This window comes from Oncorhynchus masou, chromosome 31 (assembly GCF_036934945.1).
Source record: "Oncorhynchus masou masou isolate Uvic2021 chromosome 31, UVic_Omas_1.1, whole genome shotgun sequence".
Taxonomy (NCBI): domain Eukaryota; kingdom Metazoa; phylum Chordata; class Actinopteri; order Salmoniformes; family Salmonidae; genus Oncorhynchus; species Oncorhynchus masou.
In genome coordinates, this window is record NC_088242.1 from 68,493,855 (window position 1) to 68,510,816 (window position 16,962).

General features: G+C 44.8%; 1 pseudogene; it reads right to left on the minus strand.

The window, feature by feature from the left end:
- The window catches only part of LOC135524992 (phosphatidylinositol phosphatase PTPRQ-like), a 57,703-nt pseudogene that overhangs the window by 36,059 nt on the left and 4,682 nt on the right, over window positions 1–16,962 (minus strand).

The following is a 16,962-nucleotide window of genomic DNA, read 5'->3' on the forward strand; positions in this document are numbered from 1 at the left end:
GAAGTGATATGCCACAGAGATATGTATACTGTAGCTAAGAAAGTAATACCAAGTGTATGCTGTGTAATAAGCTGTTCATAGCCCATGTGCCTCATCCTTATAATTTGGTATATTTTCCTTTCTTCATTTCATCTACTGTTCTGACTTGGTGGTGCACATGTAGCCTTTAACATGTTTTAGAGAAATGTAATCATTGAATATTGTAAAAGCTTTCATCGTCTGCTTATATGCCTCCTTTATTTATCCTACGTTTCAGACTTGGTGAACAGGGAGAACGGCCCATGTTCTGAATTCTGTCGCTGTACATTTCCAAAGTGCTAATCAAATAGTTATATTGACTACGTCCGTCGTGGCTTGCTTATTAATGTCTTAATCAAAATTACAGATTGCGTCTTATCCTCTTGTCGTCCCCTTATGCCATAGTTTGTACATCTCAATTGTCAGTAGAAACCACATTTGTTTAAGCAAGTAAGCCATATCACCTATGTTTTTTTAAAGTCAGTAAATGAGGTTGAATGAACTGTTTCGCTGCCAGACAAGGCTCCGTTGATAACCAAGTGTCATAGTGGTAAGGTGTTGGGACTGCTGTCCTAACAGTTTGTGGGCACCGTTTGTCACCATTACAGGGCAACTAATGTATTGTTTAGTGTTGTGTTGTGTAGTGCCTTTGCTGGCATGCATCTCCCCAAATTTTTGGGGGTTTGCCCCCCCAAGAATTACATGCTAAAATCACCACTGCACCTACTGTCAACAGCGCGAAACAAGAAATAAAAATAGGAACTCAAAGCTTTATAGTTGGATTTTATACAGAAATGTTTGGTAATCGACTACAAAAGGCTTAGAGATCGCGATCGACCGGTTGGTGACTACTGACCTACAGGGTCACAGTGAATCTATTGGTTTGAGTAATGACTACAAAATCACTTAGAGTAACTGTACTCAGATATTTGAAGTGCAACAGGTTTCCTCAAGAGTGTTGAGTAATGACAACACATTGGGATTTACAGTGCACTTATGTGTACTGATTGAGTGTTACCTTAATGTTATAGGTAGATCCTGGTAAAAAGAGGTTGAGGAGGGTCTCAGGGACATCTAGGTGCTTGGTCACCTCTTTGAAGGTGGTATCTGGATATGGACACATCTCCTTGTACCTGAAATAGATACACATTTATTTTTAACTAGGCAAGTCAGTTAAGAACAAATTATTATTTACAATGACGGCCTACACGGCCAAACCCGGACAACGCTGGGCCAATTGTGTGCCACCTTATGGGACTCCCAATCACAGCCGGTTGTGATACAGCTTGGAATTGAACCAGGGTCTGTAGAGACGCCTCTAGCACTGTGATACAGTGTCTTAGAATGCTGCGCCACTTGGGAGACCAAAATTTAAACACCAGATGATATAAAAAAAAACTTTATTTAAATTTGATTTAGAAGTAAATAATAGTGGAATATCAACAACCGATTCCCCTTATAGTGTTATTCCCGACCCAGATTAAGCTTGCACTGTAAACTCCAATTTGCTGCCATTACTAAAAACCTTTGAGGAAACCCATTGCACTTCATATACATTTTCTCCATTAGCTGACGCCCATATGTAGTGTGAGTGTGGTCACATGGGGGAGAGGCGTTGTGCTGTGAGGTGTTGCTTTATTTGTTTTTTGAAACCAGGTTTGCTGTTCACTTGCACACTCATGAGTCTGTATGATACTGTATGTTTCCTTGAATTTTTTCTGGACCTGGGGACTGTGAAAAGACCCCTGGTGGCATGTTAAATGTCGCATGCACAAGTACAGTGAAATGCCTTTCTTGCAAACTCAAAACCCAACAATGCAATAACTAATAACAATGTAGAAAGAAAAAAGATGAGAAAAAAACATGAGAAGTAAAAATAAGAAATATTAAATACACAATAAAGTAAGTAAGTAAGCATACTATATATAGGAAATATTTAAAAAGTCAGTTCCAGTACCATATTTACATGTACATGGATACTGGATTGATAGAGGTAGATATGTATAGGGGTAAGGTGACAGGGATACTAGAGTGATAGAGGTAGATATGTATAGGGGTAAGGTGACAGGGATACTAGAGTGATAGAGGTAGATATGTATAGGGGTAAGGTGACAGGGATACTAGAGTGATAGAGGTAGATATGTGTAGGGGTAAGGTGACAGGGATACTGGAGTGATAGAGGTAGATATGTGTTGGGGTAAGGTGACAGGGATACTGGAGTGATGGAGGTAGATATGTATAGGGGTAAGGTGACAGGGATACTGGAGTGATAGAGGTGGATATGTGTAGGGAGACAGGGATACTGGAGTGATAGAGGTAGATATGTGTAGGGGTAAGGTGACAGGGATACTGGAGTGATAGAGGTAGATATGTGTAGGGGTAAGGTGACAGGGATACTGGAGTGATAGAGGTAAATATGTGTAGGGGTAAGGTGACAGGGATACTGGAGTGATAGAGGTAGATATGTGTAGGGAGACAGGGATACTGGAGTGATAGAGGTAGATATGTGTAGGGGTAAGGTGACAGGGATACTGGAGTGATAGAGGTAAATATGTGTAGGGGTAAGGTGACAGGGATACTGGAGTGATAGAGGTAGATATGTGTAGGGAGATATGGTGTTTCCGGGCTAAGTGGGCGTTGTGTCAAGAAGCAGTGCGGCTTAGCTGGGTTGTGTTTTAGAGGACGCATGGCTTAGTCCACCTTAATCTGGGGTTACATCATACAGTATGTCTCTTTACCTGATCACATAACCGTCGATGGGAGAGTCAGAGGGCATGGTCCAAGACAGAAGGATCCCATTGGAGCCTACCCTCTCTCCCTCTAGATTGGTAGGTGGGGATGTTGGGGCTAGAGGAGGAGGAGGAGGAAGAAGAAGTAGTTCAAGCCATATTCACCAAAATCTCCTGTCATTCTATTAAATATGTCATCATAAAGCATCCAATCCATACATAAAGGTCCTTAACAAGTAAATCCATTCAACAAATTGGGAGGATGTTGTGAAAGATGGAGGTGACCGGGGTTGGTTGCCACTATGTTTGCTAGTAGCTTATTCCTTTTGTAACAGGAAATTAAGCACTATACCATACAGTCTTAGAAATAGCAAAGCCTTTCTTTGATCGAACAATATTCCTAGCAAAATTCAGAATTTTATGCTGTAAGAATAATATATGACATTTTGTGTAAATGTGAGTGTACAGTATTTACAGTATGCGCGTGTGTGCGTGTGTGGGTATGTGACAGAAAATGGATAGGCTTGAAATATATCTCCCCTGTTTCTCTTTTCTACAAACCATAATTGTTCATGGATACTCACATAATTCAAACATTTCCATAGAAAATTCCAAGATTATTTTTTTAAACTTTCACCTGACTTTCACACTTTCACTTTCATCTGAAAAACATAGATTCACACACCTCAATTGTTTGTCATGAGTGTGAGTTGACCAGTTGGATGAGTTCTTTTTTTTTTAAATCACGCATTTTAACCTTAAAAATATTACACAGGTCCATTTAGATTGGGAATAATTAAAACTATGACAACTAACCCTTGAGACAACCAGCCCCAGTCTCCCCTACTCTTGTTGCAGATACTGCAGATACTGTTGTTGTTTGGTATGGGGGCAACCAACTGGGTGTGGGTGTGTGTGACCAGCTTGCTCTATTCTGGTGAGAGCTCTGGCATTTCACTGATAATGGCTAGCACTAGACGCTAACACGGCCTCTTCCTCTCTAACCTGCTGCCTCTGACCAGCTAACTGTGCTAACTCCATCATGGGCCTCACTCTCCTCCTGCTCATCACCTACCTGGGATACACACACTCACAGGTTAGACTGGCGAACATACACACACACACACACACACACACACACACACACACACACACACACACACACACACACACACACACACACACACACACACACACACACACACACACTGTGTGGGAGATAATAAAGCAGAGGGCAGCAGCAGAACAGACCCAACGATTCCTCAGAGCACTATCAGTTTGGCTGTCACACATTAAAGTGTTTGTGTATGCGTGTGCATGTGTGTGTGTTTGTGACTCACCGGTTTCGTTGGTGTTGATAATTCGGCTGACCGGAGGGCTGAGGTTGGAGGAGGATGCGGCAGTCACCATGACTGTAAACGCTGTTCGAGAACTCATACTGGATACATCAGCCTGATGAGAGACCGCATGGTCAGAACATGACCACAACACAACTATGCGGTTGCAGACGTGTGTGTGTGTGTGTGTGTGTGTGTGTGTGTGTGTGTGTGTGTGTTCGCCAGTCTAACCTGTGAGTGTGTGTATCCCAGGTAGGTGATGAGCAGGAGGAGAGTGAGACCCATGATGGAGTTAGCACAGTTAGCTGGTCAGAGGCAGCAGGTTAGAGAGGAAGAGGCCGTGTTAGCGTCTAGTGCGAGCAATTATCAAAAGATTCTCGATTAGTTGGCTTAGTCCAGAGTTAGCAGTTAGCGTGAAGTTCTAGTTGGCAGTTCTTCCGCCCAGTGTTGTCAACAGTTTAGCTGCAGCAGGTCAGTGTTACAGCAGGTTACAACAGCTTAGTTCTTAGTGCAGTAGTCCAGGCCTAAAGTAGTAACCCAGTCCACAGTTAAGAACAGTTAGCCACGGTTAGTCGGTTAGAGTTGAAGAGTTTCAGGGCGGTGCATACCACCGTAAAGTAGAAACAGTTAGAGCAGGTAGGTTACAGTAGTAGTACTAGTCCAGGGTAGCAACTGGTTAGCTCCAGCAGTAGTAGTTATAGTCCAGCTCTGGTAGTAACCCAGTTGTCCAGTGGTCAGCAAGTTAGGGTCAGAGAGAGTCAGGACATTGTGTCCACCATAACTCCATGCAGGCACTCTCTCTCTCTCTCTCTCTCTCTCTCTCTCTCTCTCTATCTCTCTCTTTCTGGGGAGAGCAGCTTCACTGAATAAATGATTCAGGGTTTAGCTCAGGAGGTCTACCTAATAAATAATGAGCTCTATTACTCAACCTGTGTGTGTGTGTGTGTGTGTGTGTGTGTGTGTGTGTGTGTGTGTGTGTGTGTGTGTGTGTGTGTGTGTGTGTGTGTGTGTGTGTGTGTGTGTGTGTGTGTGTGTGTGTGTGTGTGTGTGTGTGTGTGTGTGTGTGTGTGTGTGTGTGTTAGGTTACATTGAGGGTTATCTGACACCTGGCTGCTGAGCAGGGCTGGGAATGGTTTGGGTCTGGGGGATCTTCAGTGCCTTGCAAATGTATTCATCCCCCTTGGTGTTTTTTCTATTTTGTTGCATTACAACTTGTATTTGTATTTCATGTAATGGATGAAGTGAAATGAAAAAATAACTTGTTTAAAAAAAATAATAATAATAATAAAAAATGTACAAATAAATAAAGGGAACACTAAAATAACACATCCTAGATCTGAATGAATCAAATATTCTTATTAAATACTTTTTTCTTTACATAGTTGAATGTGCTGACAACAAAATCACACAAACATGATCGATGGAAATCAAATTTATCAACCCATGGAGGCCTGGATTTGGAGTCTCACTCAAAATTAAAGTAGAAAACCACATTACAGGCTGATCCAACTTTGATGTAATGTCCTTAAAACAAGTCAAAATGAGGCTCAGTAGTGTGTGTGGCCTCCACGTGCCTGTATGACCTCCCTACAACGCCTGGGCATGCTCCTGATGAGGTGGCGGATGGTCTCCTGAGGGATCTTCTCCCAGACCTGGACTAAAGCATCCGCCAACTCCTGGACAGTCGGTGGTTCAACGTCTGTGGATGGAGCGAGACATGATGTCCCAGATGTGCTCAATTGGATTCAGGTCTGTGGAACGGGCCGGCCAGTCCATAGCATCAATGCCTTCCTCTTGCAGGAACTGCTGACACACTCCAGCCACATGAGGTCTAGCATTGTCTTGCATTAGGAGGAACCCAGGGCCAACCGCACCAGCATATGGTCTCACAAGGGGTCTGAGGATCTCATCTCGGTAACTAATGGCAGTCAGGCTACCTCTGGTGAGCACATCTTCCAATGTACTGGCCTGTCTCCTGGTAGTGCCTCCATGCTCTGGACACTACACTGACAGACACAGCAAACCTTCTTGCCACAGCTCGCATTGCTGTGCCATCCTGGATGAGCTGAACTAACTGAGCCACTTGTGTGGGTTGTAGACTCCGTCTCATGCTACCACTAGAGTGAAAGCACCGCCAGCATTCAAAAGTGACCAAAACATCAGCCAGGAAGCATAGGGACTGAGAAGTGGTCTGTGGTCACCACCTGCAGAGCCACTCCTTTATTGGGGGTGTCTTGCTAATTGCCTATAATTTCCACCTGTTGTCTATTCCATTTGCACAACAGCATGTGAAATTGATTGTCAATCAGTGTTGCTTCCTAAGTGGATAGTTTGATTTCACATAAGTGTGATTGACTTGGAGTTACATTGTGTTGTTTAACCTCTTCGATATAGGAGGTGCTCTTTTAATATTTGGATGAAAAACGTTCCCATTTTAAACAAGATATTTTGTCACGAAAAGATGCTCGACTATGCATATAATTGACAGCTTTGGAAAGAAAACACTCCGACGTTTCCAAAATTGCAAAGATATTGTCTGTGAGTGCCACAGAACTGATGTTACAGGCGAAACCCAGATAAAAATCCAATCAGGAAGTGCCGCATTTTTTGAAAACGCCTCATTCCAATGACTCCTTATATGGCTGTGAATGAGCTAGGAGTCAGCTTACGTTTTCCACGTTTTCCCCAAGGTGTCTACAGCATTGTGACTTATTTGTAGGCATATCATTGGAAGATTGACCATAAGAGACTACATCTACCAGGTGGTCGCTTGGTGTCCTCCGTTGCAATTATTGCGTAATCTCCAGCTGCAGTATTTTTCCGTTTGCTTCTGATGAGAAGCCAACTGCCACCACTGATAGATTATAGAATAGATATGTGAAAAACACCTTGAGGATTGATTCTAAACAACGTTTGCCATGTTTCTGTCGATATTAAGGAGCTAATTTGGAAAAAAGTTCGGCTTTGTAAGTGACTGCATTTTCCGGTATTTTTCTTAGCCAAACGTGATGAACAAAACGGAGCTATTTCGTCTACACAAATAATATTTTTGGAAAAAATGAACACTTGCTATCTAACTAAGAGTCTCGTCATTGAAAACATCCGAAGTTCTTCAAAGGTAAATGATTTTATTTGAATGCTTTTCTTGTTTTTGTGAAAATGTTGCCTGCTGAATGCTAGGCTTAATGCTATGCTAGGCTATCAATACTCTTATACATTTGCTTGTGTAGCTTTGGTTGAAAAGCATATTTTGAAAATCTGAGATGACAGTGTTGTTAACAAAAGGCTAAGTTTGTGTTTCAATATATTTATTTCATTTCATTTGCGATTTTCATGAATAGGAAACGTTGCGTTATGGTAATGAGCTTGAGGCTATGATTACGCTCCCGGATATGGGATTGCTTGTCGCTAGAGGTTAAGTGTTCCCTTTATTTTTTTGAGCAGTGTATTCACCCCCTTTGCTACGAAGCCCCTAAATAAGATCTGGTGCAACCAATTACCTTCAGAAGTCACATAATTAGTTAAATAAGTCCATTTGTGTGCATTCTAAGTGTAACATGATCTGTCACATGATCCCAGTATATATACACCTGTTCTGAAAGGCCCCGGAGTCTGCAACACCACTAAGCAAGGGGCACCACCAAGGAAGTGGCACCACCAAGCAAGTGGCACCATAAAGACCAAAGAGGTCTCCAAACAGGTTAGGGACAACGTTGTGGAGAAGTACAGATCAGGGTTGGGTTATAAAAAAATACCAGAAACTTTGAACATCCCACAAAGCACCATTAAATCCATTATTAAAAAATTAAAAGAATATGGCAACAGAACAATCCTGCCAAGAGAGGGCTGACCACAAAAACTCACAGACCAGGCAAGGGGGGCATTAATCAGGGAGGCAACAAAGAGACCAAAGATAACCCTGAAGGAGCTTCAAAACTCCACAGCGGAGATTGGAGAATCTGTCCATAGGACCACTTTAAGCTGTACACTCAACAGAGCTGGGCTTTATAGAAGAGTGGCCATAAAAAGCCATTGCTTATAGAGAAAATAAGCAAACACGTTTGGTGTTCGCCAAAAGGCTTGTGGGAGACTCCCCAAACATATGGAAGAAGGTACTCTGGTCAAATGAGACTAAATTTGAGCTTTTTGGCCATCAAGGAAAAAACTATATCTGGTGCAAATCCAACACCTGTCATCACCCCGAGAACACCATCCCCACAGTGAAGCATGGTGGTGGCAGAATCAAGCTGTGGGGATGTTTTTCATCGGCAGGGACTGGGAAACTGGTCAGAATTGAAGGAATGATGGCTCTGTCGCAGCCGGCCGCGACCGGGAGGTCCATGGGGCAACGCACAATTGGCCTAGCGTCGTCCGGGTTAGGGAGGATTTTGCCGGTAGCGATATCCTTGTCTCATCGCACACTAGCGACTCCTGTGGCGGGCCGGGCGCAGTGCACGCTAACCAGGTCGCCAGGTGCACGGTGTTTCCTCCGACACATTGGTACGGCTGGCTTCCAGGTTGGATGCGCGCTGTGTTAAGAAGCAGTGCGGCTTGGTTGGGTTGTGTTTCGGAGGACACATCGACCTTTGTCTCTCCTGAGCCCGTATGGCAGTTGTAGTGATGAGACAAGATAATAACTACTAACAATTGGATACCACGAAATTGGGGAGAAAAGGGGGTCAAATTCAACAACAACAAAAAAAATCTAAAAAAATAATTGAAGGAATGATGGATGCTGCTAAATACAGGAAAAGTCTTGAGGGAAACCTGTTTCAGTCTTCCAGAGATTTGAGACTGAGACAGAGGTTCACCTTCCAGCAGGACAATGACCCTAAGGATACTGCTAAAGCAACACTTGAGTGGTTTAAGGGGAACATTTAAATGTCTTGGAATGGCCTAGCCAAAGCCCAAAACTCAATCCAATTGAGAATATGTGGTATGACTTAAAGATTGCTGTACATCAACAGAACCCATCCAACTTGAAGGAAATTGAGCAGTTTTGCCATGAAGAATGGGCAAAAGTCACAGTGGCTAGATGTGCCAAGCTTAAAGAGACATACCCCAAGAGACTTGCAGCTGTAATTACTGCAGAAGGTGGCTCTACAAATGATTGACTTTGGGGGGGTGAATAGTTATGCACTCTCAAGTTTTCTGTTTTTGTGTTATTTATTGTTTGTTTCACAAGAAAAAATATTTTGAATCTTCAAAGAGGTAGGCATGTTGTGTAAATCAAATGATACAAACCCCACAAAAATAGATTTTAAATCCAGGTTGTAAGGCAACAAAATATGAAAAATGCCAAGGGGGGTAAATACTTTCGCAAGCCACTGTATGTGCTAGTATGTTCGTGTGTGTGTGTTTCTCCATAACTGTTGATGTTAACAAAAGCAGGTTAACTTCTCGTCTCCACTGCTGCTGATAACATCTACTGTGTAATTGCTTCCTTGTGTGTTTGTGTGTGTGTGTGTGTGTGTGTGTGTGTGTGTGTACCTGTACGTGTCCATTGTGTGTGTCGTAGACAGAGACAGTTCCTTGGATGGGCAGCAGGCTGACAAGGTACTGATCCACACACCCCTCTGACTGCTCCCAACGCGGAGAGAAGTTCTGAGCAGACACACTCACCATACACACACCCCGCACACGGCCGGGTACTGAGAGAGAAAGAGAGGGAGGGAGGGAGAGAGATGAAGGGAGCGACAGATAGAGATATATGTATTTTTGTGGAGAAAAACTAATTCTGACTGGCTGGGCCTGGATCCCCAGTCGGTGGACCTGGCTGCCAAGTGGGTGGGGCTATGCCCTCCCAGACCCACCCATGGCTGCGCCCCAGTCATGTGAAATTCTTAGATTAGGGCCTAATTTATTTGTGTCAATTGACTGATTCCGTTATATGAACTGTACTCATTAAAATCATTGAAATTATTGCATGTTGCATTTATATTTTAGTTCAGTAATAGTTGTGTTGCACTCAGGTACCTGTGGTTATGGTCAGGGAGGCTGCTGTCCCTGCCACGTCTTGTCTGATGCACCCCACCCCACACGCATGTTGTAGCTACAGCCGTGCCTCAACCACTAGCGTATGTGAATGCAAGCCATTTCCCACAGTTACCCTGTGGAAGTCAAACTGGCCAATGGCAGCGTCCCACTTCACCATGGCACAGGAAGAGTTAACATGGAGGAGAGCGAGGGAACACACACCAGCCGGACCTGCAGCGCGCACACACACACACACACACACACACACACACACACACACACACACACACACACACACACACACACACACACACACACACACACACACACACACATTAGTATAACGTCTCATCTGGCTTATCTCACACTCAGCTCTGTCTCAGTCTCTCCACATATCTGAGGTTCAAAGGTTACAACTAGGAACTCTAATACGGCCCTGATATGGCCAGTTACATTTAGAGTTGCCACAAAGAGGTTGATTTGTGTGTGTGTGTTTGTGTCTTACGTATGGAGAACTGTGTAATGACAGGTTGCCTGGTGTCAGATCCCAGCAGGCTAAGGATGGTAATGTTATAATCTGATCCTGGGGTCAAACCTCCAACTTGGAGACTATTGCTATGGACCAACATCTCACGACATGATGACTTGTCCCCTGATGGACACAACAGTAGCTAAGAAGAACACACACAATCAGACAAAACATTAGAAGACCAAATCAAATGTGGGATGTTGTTTGGGCAAAATCAAATGTTGTTTTGGCAGTGACAAACCCCAAATCAATGACAGAGCGAAGAGCATTTCTGTTTATCTGGACAGAATAAAGCAGTAAGTCTGTCTGTGTGTTTGTTTGTGTGTGTACGTGCGTGTGTGTATTGTGCTTGGTCATTCTCCCTGGCGGTGGCTGTGGGGGAGGGGGTCATACATCTTTAAATGGCCGGTAACCAGAGCCAATCTGCGCTGACGTCGATCACTTGGCAACCACCAGGTGAGTGTGTTCTCTTGAGTGTTACTTGACACATCTGTCCTGCTTCCTCTGACGAAGAACTCATTCTATGTGTGTGTGTGTTAGTGTGTGAGAGAGAGCGAGTGATGACTGTGTGTTTGAGCATTTGTGTATGTAAAGGGCTTATTATGAATGGGTAAACCTAGACTGTTGTTGCTAATGATTTGCCATTGTTAATGATTTGTCAGGGGATGTAAATTATAAATTATGGAGAAAAGAGGAAATGAAAGGAAAGGAGAGGAGAAGAAAATAGGAGAGCGAGAGAGAGAAAGGAGTGAGTAAGGGAGAGGACAGGACGGTGTACTACCTTGTACCCCTCCATCCCCCTGCGGCATCTCCCCAGCTCACAAACACTGATGAGGTCACATCCTCTTCCACCAGCAGCACTTCCTGTGGGGCTCCTTTGACTAGTGAGAAACACCAATCAGAACATCTTTTGTCATATCAATCAATCAACATTCCCCTCGTCGCTCTCAACCAATCTTAATTAATCGTACTGGGTTCGTTGTATGTGGTTAATATGTAGTGTGTGTAGGTATGTGTATGTGCGTGTGTGTGTGTGTGCATGTAGAAAAAAAGCAGTTGCACTTGACCTGGAACATAAACTGGAGATAAACTCTGAATTCCTCAGTTCCTGCTGGAACCTCCCAAGATAACTCACAGTTGCTGCCAGTCAAATATCTGGTGTGTGTTTGTGTGTCTCCATTACTCACTGGTGTTGATGTCTACAGAAGCATTTGTACTCCTCCTCTCTCCATTGCTGCTGATAACATCTACTGTGTAATGGCTTCCTGGGGAGAGGCACTCAAACCTGTAGAACCTACACACACACGCTCGCACGCACGCACGCACGCAGGCGCGCACACACACACGAACATACAAATACACACAAACACAACCAGTGTTACCCAGACAGCAAGGGGCAGCTAGATCAGCCAATAAGGACAGTGTGCCAGGACGGCAGGACTCACCATGTCTCCTGGGCAGAGAGGTTCAGCTGCTGATTGGAGGTTTGGTTTGTAATTGACAGGATGAAGCCTTTCACATCGCCGCTGGCTTGGCCCCAGCCAACTGTCACAGACGAGGTGGTCTTACTGAGGATAAAAAAACTCCACTGGACTGGGAGCTAACATACACGCACATGCACACACACACACCGATTAAGCTGAGTCTGAGGCTGAGTCACTGGCTTACTGGGGCTCTCTCATGCCGTCCCTGGAAGGGGTGCGTCACCTGAGTGGGTTGATTCACTGATGTGGTCATCCTGTCTGGGTTGGCGCCCCCCCTTGGGTTGTGCCATGGTGCAGATCTTTGCGGGCTATACTCAGCTTTGTCTCAGGATGGTAAGTTGGTGGTTGAAGATATCCCTCTAGTGGTGTGGGGGCTGTGCTTTGGCAAAGTGGGTGGGGTTATATCCTTCCTGTTTGGCCCTGTCCGGGGGTGTCCTCGGATGGGGCCACAGTGTCTCCTGACCCCTCCTGTCTCAGCCTCCAGTATTTATGCTGCAGTAGTTTATGTGTCGGGGGGCTGGGGTCAGTTTGTTATATCTGGAGTACTTCTCCTGTCCAATTCGGTGTCCTGTGTGAATCTAAGTGTGCGTTCTCTAATTCTCTCCTCTCTCTCGGAGGACCTGAGCCCTAGGACCATGCCCCAGGACTACCTGACATGATGACTCCTTGCTGTCCCCAGTCCACCTGGCCGTGCTGCTGCTCCAGTTTCAACTGTTCTGCCTTATTATTATTCGACCATGCTGGTCATTTATGAACATTTGAACATCTTGGCCATGTTCTGTTATAATCTCTACCCGGCACAGCCAGAAGAGGACTGGCCATCCCACATAGCCTGGTTCCTCTCTAGGTTTCTTCCTAGGTTTTGGCCTTTCTAGGGAGTTTTTCCAAACCAATGTGCTTCTACACCTGCATTGCTTGCTGTTTGGGGTTTTAGGTTGGGTTTCTGTACAGCACTTTGAGATATCAGCTGATGTACGAAGGGCTATATAAATAAATTTGATTTGATTTAAAGCCATGACATAATTTTCTGGAATTTTCCAAGCTGTTTATTAAAGGCACAGTCAACTTAGTGTATGTTAACTTCTGACCTACTGGAATTGTTATACAGTGAATTATAAGTGAAATAATCTGTCTGTAAACAATTGTTGGAAAAATGGCTTGTGTCATGCACAAAGTAGATGTCCTAACCGACTTGCCAAAACTATAGTTCATTAACAAGACATTTGTGAAGTGGTTGAAAAACAAGTTTTAATGACTCCAACCTAAGTGTATGTAAACTTCTGACTTCAACTGTATCTACCTCAAACAACTTGTACCCCAGCGCATTGACTCGGTCCTCGTACCCCGTGTAAATAGCCAAGTTATCGTTACCCATTGGATATTTATTCCTGGTGTTATTATTTTTCTATTATTTCTCTTGTTTTCTCTTTGCAATGTTAGGAAGGGCCCAAAAAATGCTGCTTAAGTAAGCATTTCACTCTGAGTCTACATGGCACTTGATTTGATACTCGACCACATACACACACATTATACAGATACTCGACCACATACACACAGTATACATGCACACACACTTTATAAACACACACACACACACACACACACTCTACAGAAGTACCATAAGCGTGTGATGACAGTCGAGACAGATGACTTCATAGTTGTGTCCATGTCCAAAACATCTCTACTGACGACTCTGTAACTGACCCCTCTCTCACACTGCTGGGTGACGGCAGAAGTACACACACGCACCTGACAGGGTCGGCCAACACGTTGTCAGATTCTCCCCTCTGCTAGAAACATACACACCACCTGGAGGGCTCAGCGCTACACACACACACACACACACACACACACACACACACACACACACACACACACACACACACACACACACACACACACACACACACACACACACACACACAGTCAATATACTGTACAGAACCACATAAACACACACTCAATATATTTATAACACACACAACCACGCAGAAGCACACCTAAAGAATTACACGAACACAGAGTTTCATACCAGTGTGTATGGTCAGTTCCTCCACTACTTGCCACATCATGTTCTGTGAGTTAACTCTGACATTTACATTACATTTAAGTCATTTAGCAGACGCTCTTATCCAGAGCGACTTACAAATTGGTGAATTCACCTTCTGACATCCAGTGGAACAGCCACTTACAATAGTGCATCTAAATCATTTAAGGGGGGGGTGAGAAGGATTACTTATCCTATCCTAGGTATTCCTTGAAGAGGTGGGGTTTCAGGTGTCTCCGGAAGGTGGTGATTGACTCTGCTGTCCTGGCGTCGTGAGGGAGTTTGTTCCACCATTGGGGGGCCAGAGCAGCGAACAGTTTTGACTGGGCTGAGCGGGAACTGTACTTCCTCAGTGGTAGGGAGGCGAGCAGGCCAGAGGTGGATGAACGCAGTGCCCTTGTTTGGGTGTAGGGCCTGATCAGAGCCTGGAGGTACTGTGGTGCCGTTCCCCTCACAGCTCCGTAGGCAAGCACCATGGTCTTGTAGCGGATGCGAGCTTCAACTGGAAGCCAGTGGAGAGAGCGGAGGAGCGGGGTGACGTGAGAGAACTTGGGAAGGTTGAACACCAGACGGGCTGCGGCGTTCTGGATGAGTTGTAGACCCTGTACTTCCTGAACCCCTCCAGTCCTCCAATCACAGTCGACCTGGAACTGCTGGCCACGCCCCTTATCCTCCCCTGGCCTGAAGCTACATCCCCCCCCAGCAAACCAGGAAACCCCACTGCACAGCATGCTGGGAGACTGGGGCCGTTCAGCTTACTGTGATCTGACTGGCTGTCACATTGCAAATGGTGATGTTACGAGGGGGAAGGGGCCGTGCGTGAGTGATGTGCGTGTTCCCAAGGCTTCAAGCGGCCCCAGTGAGGTGAGAGGCTCTGAGGGACAGAGAGTAGATCTTCCCTGGGGACAGACCTTGCACCTTCAGCCCTCTGGACAATAGGGACACTGAGACACGACCTGCACTTCTCTTCTCCCTTTCTTTCTCCTCTTCCCCTTTCTCCTGATCTTTGTATTGGACATAGAGCTGGGGGGGGGTGACGTCACTCCAGTGGATATCTGCTTTTCTCTTTGTTACATCCAGCAGTTCAAAGGTGAACAAACGAGGGAAGAGAGGGAATGAGAGCGACAGAGAGAGATAGGGTTAATGTGTGTCTGGCAGTGGTAAAGAGGTATTGGTTGTATATTTACTTGGGTATTGACTGTATTAATGCATACTTTCCCAGTGACGGATAAAGGGTAAAAGGATGTGGCAGAAGAACGGCGTAAGAAAGTAGCCGGGTACAGTAGAGTTCTTCTGCAGGGCAAAACAGTCCGTCTGATTGGCTAGCAGCGATAATGATAGCACTAGCCATGTTGTAGGAGGAGCCATCGGACGAGTGGGGCCACCTCTTATCCTGTAAAGAGAAACAACAACAACAAAAACATTTTGTGTGTAACGGTTGTCTTCTTCCTCCTCTGAGGAGGAGTAGTAGGAAGGATCGGAGGACCAAAATGCAGCGTGGTATGTATCCATAATGTAATTTAATGAATACAAAATACAAAAGAACAAGAGAATCAAAATGAAAACCGAAACAGTCCCGAATGGTGCAAACACTGAAACGGAAAAATAATCACCCACCAATCAAGGGTGAAAACAGGCTGCCTAAGTATGGTTTTCAATCAGGGACAACGATTGACAGCCACCTCTGATTGAGAATCATACGAGGCCAAATACAGAAATACCAACTCATAGAAAAACAAAACATAGACAACCCACCCAACTCACGTCTACCAGGTGACCTCCTAAAGCCACACCCATACATGGGCGTCGCCCCATGACAGTCTCTGCCTACTCACACTATAGTAGCTCCTTCCGCTCGCCAGCCAACCAATAGGACATTGGGCTGATGAGAGACAATAGTCAACTCAGACAAATAGCAGTCAACGTTAATTACATCTATGTGTGTTATTCTTTTTTCACAGATCTTGCCTCTTGCCTAAATAGCAGGAAGAAGATTATACAGTCAACTCCCCTGTTCTTGACTATGGTCACACCATTTACCAGATTGCAGCAGACAATACAGTCGTGGCCAAAAGTTTTGAGAATGACACAAATATTAATTTTCATATGATGGCAATTTGCATATACTCCAGAATGTTATGAAGAGTGATCAGATGAATTGCAAAGTCCCTCTTTGCCATGCAAATTAACTGAATCCCCCAAAAACATTTCCACTGCATTTTAGCCCTGCCACAAAAGGACCAGCTGACATCATGTCAGTGATTCTCTCGTTAACACAGGTGTGAGTGTTGATGAGGACAAGGCTGGAGATCACTCTGTCATGCTGATTGAGTTCGAATAACAGACTGGAATATTCAAAAGGAGGGTGGTGCTTGGAATCATTGTCCTTCCTCTGTCAACCAAGGTTACCTGCAAGGAAACATGTGCCGTCATCATTGCATTGCACAAAAAGGGCTTCACAGGCAAGGATATTGCTGCCAGTAAGAATGCACCTAAATCAACCATTTATCGCATCATCAAGAACTTCAAGGAGAGTGGTTCATTTGTTGTGAAGAAGGTTTCAGGGCGCCCAAGAAAGTCCAGCAAGCGCCAGGACCATCTCCTGAAGTTGATTCAGCTGCAGGATCAGGGCACCACCAGTACAGAGCTTGCTCAGGAATGGCAGCAGGCAGGTGTGAGTGCATCTGCACGCACAGTGAGGCAAATACTTTTAGAGGATGGCCTGGTGTCAAGAAGGGCAGCAAAGAAGCCACTTCTCTCCAGGAAAAACAGACTGATATTCTGCAAAAGGTACAGGGATTGGACTGCTGAGGACTGGGGTAAAGTAATTTTCTCTGATGAA